Raw genomic sequence first — 15,991 nt, forward strand, 5'->3', positions numbered from 1 at the left:
GGGGGGGAACAGCCGGGCAGGGTGGGAGGCGTCGCCGTGGGGTCTGGGAAGCGGGTGACGTGGGGCCTGGGCCGAAGGGCCCACGTGAGGGGGGGGAACGGCAGCCCCGCTGCAGCGCAGTCCGGGGGAGGAAGGGTGCCCCGGGTCCTTCCCGGCGTTGGGGGGGCGGGCGGCATGGGGGGCTGGCATCTTTCTTTAGGTGGGCCTTGACGCGGTCCCTGCGAGGAAACTGAGCCCTGCGGTTGCGTGAGACGCTGTTGGGGACCCTGTTGCGGGGGCCGGCGGGGGTGTCTGTTGCTGCCGGCTGTGGGGAGAAACGGGGTGCGTGAGCAGGGTCGACCTTGGTATTTGTTGTGGCCACGGTCTGGGCTCGTGGGGCTCGGACTGACCGATGGTTGGGGTTGAGAGTTGCAGGTTTACTTTTCCGTAAGTGCGTTTTAATACATCAGTAACAGGATGTGTAACGCTGAGGTAGTGCTCGCTCGCAGCAGTCCTGCGGGGGAGGAATTATCAGGCCCGCTTCTTCCTAGGTGAGCATCCCGAGACACAGACATTTAACTGGTTTATCCAGTCTGGATTTAGAAAATGTGCTCTAAGCTATTGTATATATGACCCCTCAAAAACAGGGTAGAGCAACATCTGTAAAATTATATGGAAGCTAGAGGAGGAATAGGCCTTGTGAAAGCCATCACAGCCGAATAGAGTGACAAATAGTTGACATTTATTGAGGCTTTATTACATGCCAGGCACCGTACTAAGTGCTTTATGCGTGGTCCCTTCACACAGTGAACAGCCCTCTAGGGTGATGCTTATTCCCATTTTACAGCTGGAGAAACTGCAGTTCGGACACCCAAACGTGCCTCAGATCACAGCAAGTTAAGAGAAGCTGGGATTCAGACTGGCCTGTCTCAAAACCGAGAGCTCTTGCATCTAACCACCACTATATTCTGCTGCCTTTCCTTGGCGGTTGGCTGGATAGTTGCCACCGTGAATTTTATTTTTGGGTGGGCCAGGAGAGCTGTAGTTCCATGACCTTCGTTCTTGATTATCACAACCTTTTTTTGTTTCCCCAGATTAGTCCTGGGAGCTGAAGGTTGTTGCTGAGTTGCTCCAGAAATGTATTAGAAGGTTATTAAAGGGAAGAGGTGCTGTGAGGTGGTAGTCATTTGAACAGGCTTAATTCTTGTGTTTTCTGGCATCTTCCTCTGCAAGTCTTACCCTTTGGGATGACTAAGACTTCTGTAGTCACTGTGGCATGTTCTTTAGACTTTTCAGGCTATCTCTTACAAGCTGGGTCAAGTGACAAGTCACCTGATGACTTTGGGTCTCCGTTACTGGATTTGTTCAGATATTTGGACAGGATTTAAAGCTGAAATATTCTTCGAGTCTGAAATGTCCTCCTTGAAGGAAGGAAAGAAGGAAGGAAAAAGGGTTGAAAGAAATGAAGGATGGGTAAATTATGAGCGGAAAATCATGCTGTGTCTGGTGGGGGGGGTGGTGGTCATATCTTAAAGCCTCGGGATCTTTCTCATTGCTTATATGCTTCCCTACTGTCTGGTTCTGCTTAAATGACTCTCTATTCCTCATTCAATTAATTGCTCAGTTAGAGCATTTAACTCATGCTATATTTTAGGTATGATGTGAGGTGCTAGGAATACAGCATTGAACAGAATTGATGTGATCCTTGTCCTCATGGAGGAAACAGATAGGAAGCAAATCATCATACAGATAAATATATAATTACAAATTATGAGAAGTGTAATGAAGGAAAAGCGTGTGAATGAAGATTATAATGAGGATTGTAATTTAGATGGAAATCAGGGAGGTTTTTGAATTGATACGGTGAGGTTTTATAATCTTGCATTCTGAGTCTGTAATTAAATGTACCTATTGCAAGAGTTTGAGAACTTTTGAACAATAATGTTCTTTCCGTTTCATGGTGTCTGATCCTGCCAAGAATATCACTCTGGCTCATGTTACAAGATAGAAAAATGAGATAGGGAACTTTTTGAAGCAGTCGTTCGGCCTTACACCCTAACTGTTCTGTAACACTTAAAATTTCGCCTCTCAACGTGAACATTTGGGAACCAAGAATCTTTTTTTTTTTTTTAAAGATTTTATTTATTTATTTGACAGAGATAGAGACAGCCAGCGAGAGAGGGAACACAAGCAGGGGGTGGTGGGAGAGGAAGAAGCAGGCTCCCAGCAGAGGAGCCTGAGGTGGGGCTCGATCCCAGAACGCCGGGATCACGCCCTGAGCCGAAGGCAGATGCTTAACCGCTGTGCCACCCAGGCGCCCCGGGAACTAAGAATCTTTATGTAAGCTTTGGACCTGGTAGGATTTGGATGTTTTCGGGAAAGCCAGGCCAAAAAGGTGACAGGTTTTCCAAGCAGCATCATGATTATCAAAGGTATCCAGGTTAGTTACTTAAAGTTCTTACCTCTTAGGAGACAAAATGATTATGTAGTTTGGGAAATAGAAGCTGTTAAGTACATGAATATTTCAGTTGAATGTGTATTAAGCCAATACTAATCATTCTTTGCAGTCCATTTACCGAATGCCATCTGCATGGAAAGCACTGCTAGGTGTACCATGTGGAATAAATAAATGGTGAATTTGACAAAGTCCCTGTTTTCAAGGATATTTAAATTTAATGAATACTAATACTCAGATTTAAGTCCCCCCCCCCTTTTCAAAGTACTCTCATGTTAGCCCATTTGATCCTCTTAAGAGCCTTAAATCACCAGCAGAAATACTGAGAAAAAGGAAATTCGGAGGTAAAATAGCCTGTCATGGTGATTAATACTTGGGAGAAGATGTACAGTGATTACTGGTTTACTGTCTTGGAGCCATTGGTACAGGGGTGGTGTAGACTTCTGGGCTTGGGTGAGATTGCCTGTGGAGAGACTAGAATAAGAAAAGTGGAGACCCTGGGATGGAGCTGGGGAGTAGGGGCCGAGCTTGGCAAAGGAAATGGGAGGAATGGTATGCCTGCAGCCGGGGGTGGGGGGGCGCGTGGGCTCCGGTGAGAGGGAACTTGAGTAAGGTCTTAGGGATTTAGCTACTCGGAGGTCATGGGTGCCCTTTTGCAGGAGATGTTGATGGGGTGGGAAGCAGAAGCAAGAAGAAGGTGAAGAAAGTGAGCATAGCAAGAATAGGAAACTTTCCAAGAGTTTTGATTTTATCATTTAAGTTTAAATGCTGATGGAAAGGTGTTTGTTGAAAGGGAGAGGTTGAATACAGATGAAAAAAGTGTTTGCTTAGTTTTGCAAAGTTCTGAGAAGATGGGAGGGTGTGGGATCCAGGTGAGGTCTGTACCTTAGCTGGGAGGAGGGACACTTCTCTGTAGTAACCCAGGACAGGCCTGTAGCTGATCACTAATCAGTGTTTATCCTGGAGCCCTGGCCGTTTTCAAAAAATTGCCAAGGACTGTTAAATTCTAAAAAAATTAGCTCAATTTTAGCTGACTGATACGGTCTTTACAAAAACCTCACCATAGAAGCCTTGTGTGAAATTGATTTAATATGTGATTTAGTTTTGATTTCATCCACCTTAATAGGGTATATACTTTCATCTGACTTGTGACTATTGTTTCTCTTCTGAAAAAGGAGACATAAACATTAAATCTTGTGATTTCTTCTACATGCTATTTTTAGTTTCATAAGAAACAGTTTTTAGACTACTTCTGTTTCTGTGACATTTTAAATGACTTAATTCTTTTTATTTACAAGTTTAGCTTCTGGGGATGCCTGGGTGGCTCAGTTGGTTAAGCGTCTTGCCTTCGCTCAGGTCATGATCCTGGGGTCCTGGGATCGAGCCCCGTATATGGCTCCCGGTTACCGGGCAGGGGTACTGCTTCTCCCTCTGCCTCAGCAGTTTCCCCCGATTGTGCTCGCTCGCTGTGTCAAATAAGTAAAATCTTAAAGAAAAAAATAAAAAGTTTAGCTTCTGTTTTTACTGGAATATGTTTACTTATGTACTTATAATATTTCCCACTCTGAGGGATAAAGAATTGGTGGATGATTCAGGGTGTTCAACTGATCTGCTAATTCTTAAATAGAACTGAAGATACCTAAGTAACCTTTTGGATAAACAACCTCCAATTACAGGTTTCTACTTGCCCTTCTTGTATTTGTTATAAGATATATAGGGAGACTGCTTTATTCATTCATACATTTATTCAGTGCCTATCTTGCAAAACACTGGGAATTTGGGAATGATAGTCTGTTCTCAGAGAACTCTTCATGATTCATGAAAGGAGGGAGTTGTGTGGATGTTATGTGGTATAGGCAGTGAAGGTGTTAGAGCAGGTGTTTTGCAGTATGGTGTAATCAGTACGGACAGCAGAGGAGGAAGAGGGGGAGACTTCATAGTGGAGGGGATAGCCTGGTGGTCCAGGAGGAATTGGGCGAGGGGAACAAGGGAACCAGGGAATAAAAAGTTTTACCTTGAATTTGGTCCAGGTGTGTATGTCTACAAATGTATACACATTGGAGATACTATAATAATATTAAATAATATTAGAAAAATAAAAAGCTTATCATGCTATGCTAACATTGTTCAAGAGGTGAAAAGCTGCCCATTTTTTGGTCCTGTCATGGTCAGCTTTTCTATCCCCTGCTTGACTTAGAAAATAACCACAATTGGACTCCTGGTACAAAGCCTTGTTTTTCTTCTTCACGCTAAAGTTCTTTGGATAAGGTAAAGAGCCAGGACCTTTACAGTACTTCTCTCGTCAGGCGCTGTTCCTGCTTTCTTCTCACTTTTAATAGATAGGGATTTTTTTTTTTTACGGTTAATCATTCTTACTTCACAGATGAGGAAATTGAAGCACAGGGAATCTAAAGTGATGTGTGTGTGTGTGTGCGCGCGCACGCGCGCTGGATCTCATCTCAGGCAGTTTGGTTCCAGAGTCTGTGTTCCTAGCCTGGACACTGCACCTCCCATCTGGGGTGACTGTTAGGCTTAGTTCTTACTGACCTCTGAAGACACAAATTACATCAGCAAAGGAGCTGTGATGACATTTAGGGACAGTGTTTATCTGTTTTAATTACACATAGCTCACTGGCCCCAAAAGCCGCCGCATTACAGGGAGGACATAAATAAAGAGTAACAACCTAGATTGAGGGAGTTTAACTAGTTTTCTTGTTTGAATGTGAATACTTATCGATACATTCTCCTTTAACATTCCTTCAGGGATCATTATCATTGCCCTTCCAGAATTTTTTGGATAGCGAATATAAAGCAATTTGGGATGCTGTAATCTAATAGCATTTTCTTCCCTTTCCTTCTGTTAAAAAGTCATGCTTTCTGTATGTCTGAAAAATATTTCATAATATTTAATCCGGTTAAATCCACTCCCTTTCCTCCAGTCCTCCAGTTAACCACTAATCTGAATTTGGTGATCTGAATTTTATTTGTAGGCATTTCTCTGAAAGTTTTATTATCCCCAAGCAGTGTATTGTTCTGTGTTTTTAAGCTTCAAATAGATAGTATTGTATGATTATGCAACATACTTTTTTCACTGGTTATCACTTAATTGCTGTGGTTTCATCAATCGAGTTTCAATAAAGGGGGTATGTACATGTCAGTTTAGCTCATGTATTTTCACTGTGACATGGTACGACATTTTAGGACTAGACCACATTTTAAATACTCTTTGCTCTTTGGTAGACCTTTAGGTTGTTTCTTTTTGTTTTGTTATTCTGAATATTAGCATAAGTATTCCTAAACATCATTTGTTGTCTAAATTCCATTTTTGGCACTGTTAGTCCTCCCGGTGCTGTACATTCCTAGCTCAGCATTCCTCTAATCCTGTCGTTATTTGACATAAGGTACTTCTATCTGCCATAGTTGTAGTACAAAACCACAGTGGGTGCTTTTCCTCTAAAGTTCTTTTTAGTAACTTTTCTTTTAATTAACCTTGTTTGACTTCCTTCGTTTTTGTTTCCTTTTTTGTTCTTAGGCAATTTAGCAGATACATACCTAGTATCTCTTTTTAAATTCCATAAATGACTGTAGGAATAATTCACATGTGTCCTTCCTCTTGGGAAATTTTGGACAGTCTACTTTTGATTTAGCCAGTTCTGTATTTTAGTGCGTGTTTAATAATTTTTCTTTAAAGTGTGTCTGTTTCCATTGTAATTTAGGGAGTAGGAATACGGACTTGGGAGTTAAGATTGCTTGGATTTGAGTCCTGGATTTACTTCGTGATAGCTGTGTGACCCTGGGCAACTTGTTTAGCCTCTCAGTGACTCAGTTCTTCTATAAAATAGAGATCATAATGGAATCTACCTGTAGATTGTTATAAGGGTTTATATGAGGTAAGTGCCTGCACGTAGTCAACAATCAGTAAATATTAACTATGCTAATTTTATTTAGAGTATGCAATATATTCTAAGTCTGTCTGCTGTTTATTATTGCCTTCTCTTCTGAAGCAGTGTTATTTACATATACAAATATACCTCAAAGAAATGTCTAATGTATTATGAGGTCTTATTAATGGAGATTGGGAAGAGATTGTAAATCATAGAAGATTGAGGGACGTTAACCAATTCCTTATATTTTAACATCAGTAATTAGGATTTATCTTGTGCTTTAATTTTCTGGAAATATTTATAAAGCGCATTGAAAGTAGGTGGACATGGTGTACTTCTCATTGAAGTAATTTACGAGTTTCCTCTTGTTTTAAATACCTTTTGTAATATGATCTTAATAATGACTCAGGTAGCATTTCTAAATAACTAATTATCCTATATCATCAACTCTGTGTTGTTGAGTGAAGAAGGAATCATAGCCAACCATGTGTATAAAACTTGCTGTGTAAATTTGAGCTCGTTCCTAACCTTTCTAACCCTTTCATTTCTCTTTCTTTAACATAAATATTTTAATTCTCACCTCATGGAAGTTACCATGAGCACTGAGGGAGACAGCAGATGGTAGTTGAGGGTACACAGGTGACGACCTATGTTGGTTGCTTGCCTTATTTTTCTGCCTCCTCCTGTCTTCTCTTTTACTTTCTTTTTCCCCAGTTTTCTTCTTTTTTTTCTTTCTTCCTCCCTTTCTCTGTGTTTTAATTGAAAAATGTACACATTTAATGTTAACAATTTGAGTTTGTACATGTATACACCCGTGCAACCAGCACCACAATCAAGGTAATTGACATGTTTATCACTTCCAAAAGTTTCCTTGTGCCTCTTTTGTTTTGTTTTTCTCTGTTCTTCAGAAGCAGTTTTTTGGTAAGCATTAGCAAGGTATTCTGAATCCAGTGTGTGAGGGAACACATCATATAATAAAAGTGTACATCATTTTTTAAAAAAAGATCTTATTAGCACACACATGAGGCAGAGCAGGAGCAGAGACAGAGATAGAGGAAGAGGAAGAGGGAGAAGCAGATTCCCCACTGAGGAGGGAGCCTGGTGGGGGGCTTGATCCCAGGACCCTGGAATCATGACTTGAGCCAAAGGCATCCGCTTAACTGAGCCACCCAGGCACCCCAAAAGTGTACATCATTTAAGGGGGAGTAGGAAATACTAATTCTTAAGGACAACAATGTTCAGTCCATAGGAAGATAATTATAAGATGAGGTTAATGTTGAGTGAGCAATACAGAGGACAGAATGGTCATGTTTGGCCAGTGTAACAAGAGGAAGGTCAGCCGAGTGGAAGGAGACATGAGTTGGGTTTGAAGGAGTTTGTTTGAGGAAGGTACTGAAATGGGATGTCCAGGGCAGTTTGGGAAGAGCAAGATTGACAGATAAAATTGAGGCATCAACTGGTTTTAGGGGGTCTAGGGAGGCTGTGAGGATAAATCACATCCCAGAGGGCAAGCAAAAAACAGGCATGGAGAACAGAAAACAGTTAAGAACTTGTATAAACTCACTGATTGTCGATTCCTTCAATTCAGAAGGTAGTTGTTGAATGCGTGGAAGGTTGTAGGAGTAGGAAGGGAGCCTGAGCAGCCAGCAAGTGAAGAGAACCATGTGGGCTCTGAGTTGTTATAGGAAAGGCATTTGGGGACTTGGCCCAAGTTGTCCAACCCTGCCACCATGATTGTTTGTTGGCACTGCCCGTGTCATGCCCGGCATTGTGGCATTCTCCACACCATTTAGCCTTTCTGGAGTTCAGTTTCCTTGTCTGTAGTCCTTTCTTGCTCAGTAAGTGTTATGATCTGCTTCTCCATCAGTGTTCTTTTCCTTTTACCTTCCTTTCTGCTACTTCTTACTTGCCTCAGGATTTTTGTTATCTGTGCCATATTTCTCTTAGGTTTCTTTGAAACTTTTTAAATCAGCTTCATGCATTTCTCTCTGTGTGTTCATTTTATGTATTTACTACTTGGAATTCACTGGGGTATTTGCATGGGTTTTATTAGATACTAACTACACTGTCAAAATAGGTAGTTCTTAACCATTTGATTATTATTTTAGTTCTAAATTGATTTTGTAGGTATGTAACAGCTCATTTTTCTGCATTGATGTTTTTGGGTTGTAAAATATTCAGTATCATCTTGGCCAGCATTATAAAAAGTTCTCCTTCAACCACAAAAGCTTCTTATTTTTACTTATTTTACTTTCATTAGGATTGTGGTAATCCTCATTCTGGATCTTGACTTTGGGTCTTTTACTTTAACACTAAGACAATCAGAAATTCCTCTCTTCCCGTTGGAGACCGACTTGATCCCTGGACTTGATCTCTGGACTTCTTTCTAAGTTGAAATATGGAGTTCATTTTAGTTTCATAGAAGACCAGAATGAACTACAGCTAATTAATCTTAAAACTATATATGACATCATTTTAATGTAAACAGGATTCACATTAATTGAAATTATACCACATGGACCATAATACATTGGTCAGTATTATTTTTATTATTTTTTTACATATCCACAGTGAATATTTGCCAAAGTCATTTTCCTTTTGTATTGTAATTTTCCATATTGCTAGTGTGCTGGAGTCAAAGGATGTGCATTCATCATTTACCCTGAAACTAGGCCTGCCTTTGTAGACTGATGCTTAAAATTTCGACAGCATAGCACTCTTCTTAGAAATTGAGTGTTTAGTTTGTATATCACTTTTCTGAGGTATAAGAGGAAAACCTATTCTGTCTTGTGGCATCTCGAGGTGGGAGGGTTGTGGGAGGTAGTAGCTGGCTGGGAGTGGGGTGTGAGGTCAGAGAGGGAGCTCATGGGACCCCGGGTGGAAGGAAGTGGCGTGGTAGAGAGGAGTGACGAAGGGCTTGAGCTTTGTGACCCCATGATGACTTGAATCCCCAAATGTAGTTCTACTTCATTTCAAGTTTGTGACCACAGTGAATTCCTTAACCTCTGAGCTTCCGGTTCTTTTGGATCGGGGTGAGACTTGCCTTGCGGGGTTCTTGTGCTCCAGTGTATATACAGCCCATTGCTAGGGTGCAGGAAGAAAATGTTAGAAACTTTATTTCTAAGAATTCCACGTTTTATGCATGACTTGTAGTGTTTACAGTATGCTAGGACTATAGTGCATATACACAATGTTAAAGGTACATGTGTTTGCAATGCCAGTAGTTTTTACCAAAACGGGCTTATTGTGATCTTTAAAGTTTAGAGACTGGGCTCCTAGATAAAAAGCGAGGCCCTGCTTGGAGGCTTATTAGTTTGGGGGCAGCTTTAGAGATGAATTGAGTTTGGGATGAGTTTGAAGAGCTTGAAGTTTATTTGGCTCTGGAAAATGGATTGAGGGGTGTTGGATTTAGGGAGCATGTCTCTGAAAGTTCAGTTGAAAAATGGGGGACATAGTAAAACTGGCATGTGTAATGATTTGAGTTAGTTTGTAAGTCTTAAACTATATATTTTTACATGATATCATGTGTTAGAAGATTATATGGTAGAAATTTGGATGGTGTATAAGCCAGAAACATGAGTCAGTATTAGGGAATTGCTCTTGATGCATGGATGGTTTGCCTACAGATAACTGAGAGCTGACTATATGTTTAAGTTAATAATGTTTATTTATATTGTGTGATGTCGGCAGACAGGCATGTTAACTGTAGGTGATTAATTATAGCTTTGTGTTTCTTGTTATTAATTTCTAATTGGCTTCTTGAGATAATAAATATGTGTGTTATCTTGTCAGATGTGTTTCTTTTGGGCTCCTTAAGGGACAGTAGCTGTGTTTAAGTATCCCTCCACTAGAAAAGAGAGCTCTATGAGGACAAGTATATTTGTGTTTTATTTACTGATGTACACCCAGTGCCCAGCATATAGAAGATAACTCTTGTATTGTTGAATGAATCAGTCTGCGTATCCCTGCATAGTAAAGGACACAAGATAGTGTTTATTAAATTGAGTGGAAAGATTTGAATGTAACACCAAAAAAATTTTGGAAGGCCAACAACTTGACACAAATGATCAGTATTTGCTTATTAGTGGGAGCTCAGGAATTCTGAAAGGCTAGACTTACTGTTGATAAAATGTGCATTTGAATAGCTAGCTGGTTGAATAATAATGTGCAGATATAATTTAGAAATTTCCTGATAAAGAAGGTAAAGTGTGATAGATTGTCTCAGGCCAACCTGAGTTCTTGAACTTTAATGTCATAACTCCTTGTTGCCTTTTTTCTTTTTCCCCCCCAAAGGTATTTATTTATTTGAGAGAGCATGTGTGTGCACAAGTGGGTGGGAGAGGGGAAAGCAGACTCCCCATTGAGCAGGGAGCCTGATGAGGGGCTTGATCCCAGGACCCTGAAATCATGGCCTTGAGCTAAAGGCGGACACCTAACTGACTGAGCCACCCAGGCACCCCTACTTGTTGCCTTCTTAAAAGCCTTTGACACTCCTTTTTTATTTATTTTTTAAATTTTTTTAAAAGATTTTATTTATTTATTTGACAGAGAGAGAGACACAGCAAGAGAGGGAACACAGCAGGGGAGTGGGAAAGGAAGAAGCAGGCTCCCAGCGGAGGAGCCAGATGTGGGACTCGCGGAGGAGCCAGATGTGGGACTCGATCCCGGAAGCCGGTATCACGCCCTGAGCCGAAGGCAGACCCTTAACGACTACACTACCCAGGCGCCCCTGACACTCCTTTTTTAGATTTTATTTGTCAGAGAGTTGAGAGAGAGACAGAGAGAGCGCACACACAAGCCGAGGGAATGCAAGCAGAAGGAGAAGCAGGCTCCCCACTGACCAGGGAGCCTGATGTGGGACTTGATCTCAGGGTCCTATCCCAGGACCCCCAAGGGCAGACTCTGAACCAACTCAGCCGCCCGGGCATCCCAAACCTTTGACACTCCTGACAGTGTCCTCGTCAACCTTCATTGTCTGGCTTTGGTTTCTAGGACACTCTTCTTGATTTCTTTACCTTTCTAATTGGCTTTTGTAGTGTCTGTTCTTAACCCTTTCGTAAGTGAATATACTGTATCTGAGGGGTTCCATGGTTTTGACTGTAATAGGGGCTAAGGTCAGTGACAGCTCTACATACAGTCTATACCCACAGTCTCTTGGGTGCCCCAGTGCTGTATTCTGACAATAACTTGAATTTCTCTTTCGGTCATCCCACAGACTTAATATCCGGCCCCATCTTCATGCACTCTCCTACTATCTGCTCTTCCTCTTATTCCTCAGATCTTTTGCAAAGTCACCCAACATTCTAGAAGTGTTGATAATAATTTTCAAAGATTAATTTTCACATCTCCCCATATCCTTTTGGTTTTATCTTAGAAAAGTTTCTATGGGTGGTCCTGCTTCTTCTCTAACTACTGCCCTAAACTCTGGACTCCTTCATCCTTCACTTGAGCTATTTCAGTATCTACATACCTGGAATCCTTTGTTTCTTTCTGTGGTAACCCAAGTAATCATTATGAAAAAACAAGTTCGGTCAACTGCTTTGTTTAAAATGCGATCTCATTGTGTCTGCTACGTTTTCCGTTTTTCATTTTCACTTCTAACGTCCCTCTTATTTTCCTGTGCCGCATCTGTCGGGCTACTTGAGTTTCCTTGCCTCTGTGTTAGACAGGAATGGAGTGTTCGCACAGAGGGGCTGATTTAGTCCTGTCGGTGGCACCGAGGAGGGTCTCCCATCGAGGCTTCAGCTGCATCTCGAAGCACAGGTTTACATTGGCAGTCTTTCTAGCTGCTGCTGCTTCTTCATTTTTTTTTTTTTTAAAGATTTTATTTATTTATTTGACAGAGATAGAGACAGCCAGCGATAGAGGGAACACAAGCAGGGGGAGTGGGAGAGGAAGAAGCAGGCTCTTAGCGGAGGAGCCTGATGTGGGGGCTCGATCCCATAACACCGGGATCATGCCCTGAGCCGAAGGCAGACGCTTAACCGCTGTGCCACCCAGGCGCCCCTCTAGCTTCTTCTAATAATCTCAAATTCTTTCAATTCAATGCCAGTTCTAAGTTTTGGAGAGATTATTATTGGATCAACATGTCCATGTTTTTGACACAGGCCTTCTAGGTCCCATGTGGTTGTCACATTTGCCGTCGTCCGCTGGGGTAGAGATGGGCGCTAAGTGGCATCACAGAGTTTCCACAGAACCAGTGCTGCTTCTCTGAAAGTTGCAGGCCATACCAGGGGCTGTGCAGGCTACCGTGATATCCCTGGAGATTATTTTATAATCAGAAAAAAGACTTAGGAACAAACCGTTCTGGGCGACATGGGACTGTGGAAGAGAGAGATTGCCAGGCCGATTGTTTGCCGCACGGATCTGCTCCTCATCATCTTTCTAGGACTTAAATCTGGCCATTGGCTCAGTTCTGAGTTTTCTTTAATGCTGCTTAATTTATTGAATAATCTTTTAACCACCGATCTGAAATGCCACTATGGTCAAATATAAAAATCCCGTGACTGTTTTCTGGTTTTAAAATTCTGTACCAGAACAGTTAGTACTAGCAGTTAGTACTAGTTTTGATTAGTTTTGACATCTAATAGGGCCAGTATGCAGTAAGTATTCTTGTTTTCAAGTTTTATTAGCAAATCTTGAAATGTTTTCCTCTAGATAAACTTTGGAACTAATACCAAACACACAAAACGAACAAGTAATGAAGTCCTGCTAGGATTTTGATTGGGATTTTATTTGGTCTGCAGGTTAATTTTGGCAGAATTATAATGACCTTTTCTACCCAGGAACTAGTCTGTCTTTTAACTTCATGTCTGTCAGTAGCTTTTTATACATATGTACATACGTACTTACATACATATGTTTATTTTTATTTTTTGAAAGGATTTTAAGTATTCTCTATACCTGCGTGTGGTTCAAACTCATGACCCAGAGATCAAGGTTGCATGTTCTACTGACTGAGCCAGCCAGGTGTCCCTACATACATATGTTTAAGATGTTGTGTGTATGAAGTATTTTAAAGTTGCTTTTACTATTGTGACTAAAGATCTTCTCTCTTTTCATTTTTTTTAGAGGGGGGAGGGGCAGAGGGAGAGGGAGAGAGAGAATCCCAAGCAGGCTCCATGACCAGTACAGCCAGAGCTCCATCTCACAACCCCAAGATCATGATCTGAGCTGAAATCAAGACTTGGACACCTAACTGACTGAGCCACCCAGGCTCCTGCCCCCTGCCCACTTTTTTTTTTTTTTTAGGTAAACTACCCCCAATGTGGGGCTCAAACTCATTACCCCAAGATCAAGAGTTGCATGCTCTGCGGACTGAGCCAGCCAGGCATCCCTGTCTTTTCATTTTTTAACTGGTTACTACAAGTATATAGAAAAACTGTCGATGTTTATTATTTAGCTAGTATCCGGGTAACTTAGTGAATTCTGTCTCTGGTTGGATAGCTTTCAAATGATTCTTTTGGATTTTCTTGTCAGACGGGCAATTACATGCAAACAGTGAATATCCTGTTTCTCCTTTTCCAGTGTTGGCTAAGCTGCAGTGCTGTCTTAAAGAAATGCAGTGAGAGCCGCAAATACGAGCCATATCTATAACTTTAAACTTCTAGTAGGGATATTAAAGTAAAAAGAAACAAGTAACCTGAATATATTTTATTTAATCCAGCATGCTGTAGTACCCCCTTACCTGCAGTTTCTCTGTCCGTAGTTTCAGTTAGCCTCAGTCAGCCGAGGTCCGGAAGCAAATGCTCTTCTCTTTCTGACCTTTCCGCTGAAGGTCAGCAGGAGCCTAAGGCTGCTTCACAACGCCTACCTCCTTCACCTGTCTTCATCTCATCCCCTAGGCATTCTATCATCTCTTATCACAAGAAAGGTGAGTACAGTACAATAAAACGTTTTGAGAAAGAGACTTCATTCATGAAACTTTTCTTATTAAGGTTTTGGTTCTAATTCCAGCACAGTTATTACAGTGTTTTGTTATAATTGTTCTGTTTTATTAATTATTGCTCTTTAAAAACAAAGTTCAACCAAGTGAGTTTGAAGACCTAATGGATTTTATTAAATGGTTCATGATTTGGGCAGCATCCCATCTGGCAAGTAGAGGGGAGCTCCAAGGAGTTGCAGAAAATGGAAGAGGGTGGGGTGAGAAAGTTATTAACAGAAGGATTGTTTCATTCAAGATCATCTTCCCTTAGGGGGATGGCAGGGGGTCTTATGCAAATTAACTCCTCTTCCTTTTGGGGGTGTGTGGAGAAGGCCCCTGTGACATACTACCTCATTGATGCTGACCAGAAAATTCCTGACTGACCCGTTAAGACTACATTTCTTGGGGAGGTTGAAACTGCAAGATTAGGTATTAAGTCCATATACGGTGATTTGGCTTAAGTGATGCCATTTCGGGTCTGTATTTTTCTTTTTAACATTGTTAATCTCTTACTGTGCCGAACTTATAAATAAAATTTTATCCTAGGTATGTAGTATAGGAGAAAACATAGTGTCTGCAGGGTTCAGTACAATCTGGTTTCAGGCATCCACTGGGGGTCTTGGAATGTATCCCCCTCACCCCCGGGGATAAGGGTGGGGGGACTACTTGTATCCAAAATATTATTATTTCAACATATAATCAATATAAAAATTATTAATGAGATGTTTTACAATTTTTTCATACTAAGTCTTTGTAAATCTCTGTATATTGTATATTTAGAGCACAGTTCGGACAAGCCATACTTCTAGTGTTCAGGAGCTACGTGTGGGGCTAATGGTCATAGGGGCTAGAGCCTTCTTAACAACATCCAGTAATGATGGTTACAGCTGGCCTCCCTGCTTTTAATCAAAATTATGTTTAAGTATGATACTTGGTATTGGTTTCTGATATATTTTATTAAGTTAAAGAAGATTTTGTTTCTGAGTATGAAGTTCCTTTTAAAGTAGGTAATTGATACTTCCCTTAAATACTTTTTTTATTTTTATTTTTTTTAAAGATTTTATTTATTTTTTCGACAGAGATAGAGACAGCCAGCGAGAGAGGGAACACAAGCAGGGGGAGTGGGAGAGGAAGAAGCAGGCTCATAGTGGAGGAATCTGATAGGGGGCTCAATCCCATAACGCCGGGATCACACCCTGAGCTGAAGGCAGACGCTTAACCGCTGTGCCACCCAGGCACCCCAAATACTTTTTTTTTTTTAAATACATATACTGACATGATCACACCTTTCCTTCCCATTTAAACTGTTAATACAGAGAACGATAACAGAATCCTTGGGGTATAATACAAAAATATGTTTGGTCTTTGTCCCCACTACTGGCAGGAGCTCCTGAGACTCTTGGAATTTCCAGAGTGATAGGAGTCTTTTGTTATTCCTAAACACTCCCTTAGATCACATCTGAGTTTATGCTAATGAAGCAGCTTAGAGTGGGGTTCTCTAGACAGCCTCAGGATGGGCCTGGTCACCAGAAATACCCAGTGATCGGAGGGTTTAAACTTACAGACTCACCCGTTGACCTCCTTTGAGGAGCGAGGGGGCTGGATATAGGATGAAATTCCTTGCTTCCTTGTTGGTGACCTGGGCTAGGTGCTGCGAAGGTGGTATACCTGGAGAGGGCCTGGAAGTTCTGTTTCTCCTAGCCCCCCCCCCCCCCCCCCCCCCCCCCCCCCCCCCGCCCCTCCCCCCTC

The 15,991-nt window shown here is 41.5% G+C and overlaps 1 protein-coding gene across 2 annotated transcripts in view; it reads left to right on the forward strand.

The window, feature by feature from the left end:
* Positions 1-15,991, forward strand: part of ACSL3 (acyl-CoA synthetase long chain family member 3) — a 79,607-nt gene that overhangs the window by 501 nt on the left and 63,115 nt on the right. The window lies entirely within an intron of this gene.

Source organism: Ailuropoda melanoleuca, chromosome 2 (assembly GCF_002007445.2).
Source record: "Ailuropoda melanoleuca isolate Jingjing chromosome 2, ASM200744v2, whole genome shotgun sequence".
In the NCBI taxonomy this organism is placed as follows: Eukaryota; Metazoa; Chordata; class Mammalia; order Carnivora; family Ursidae; genus Ailuropoda; species Ailuropoda melanoleuca.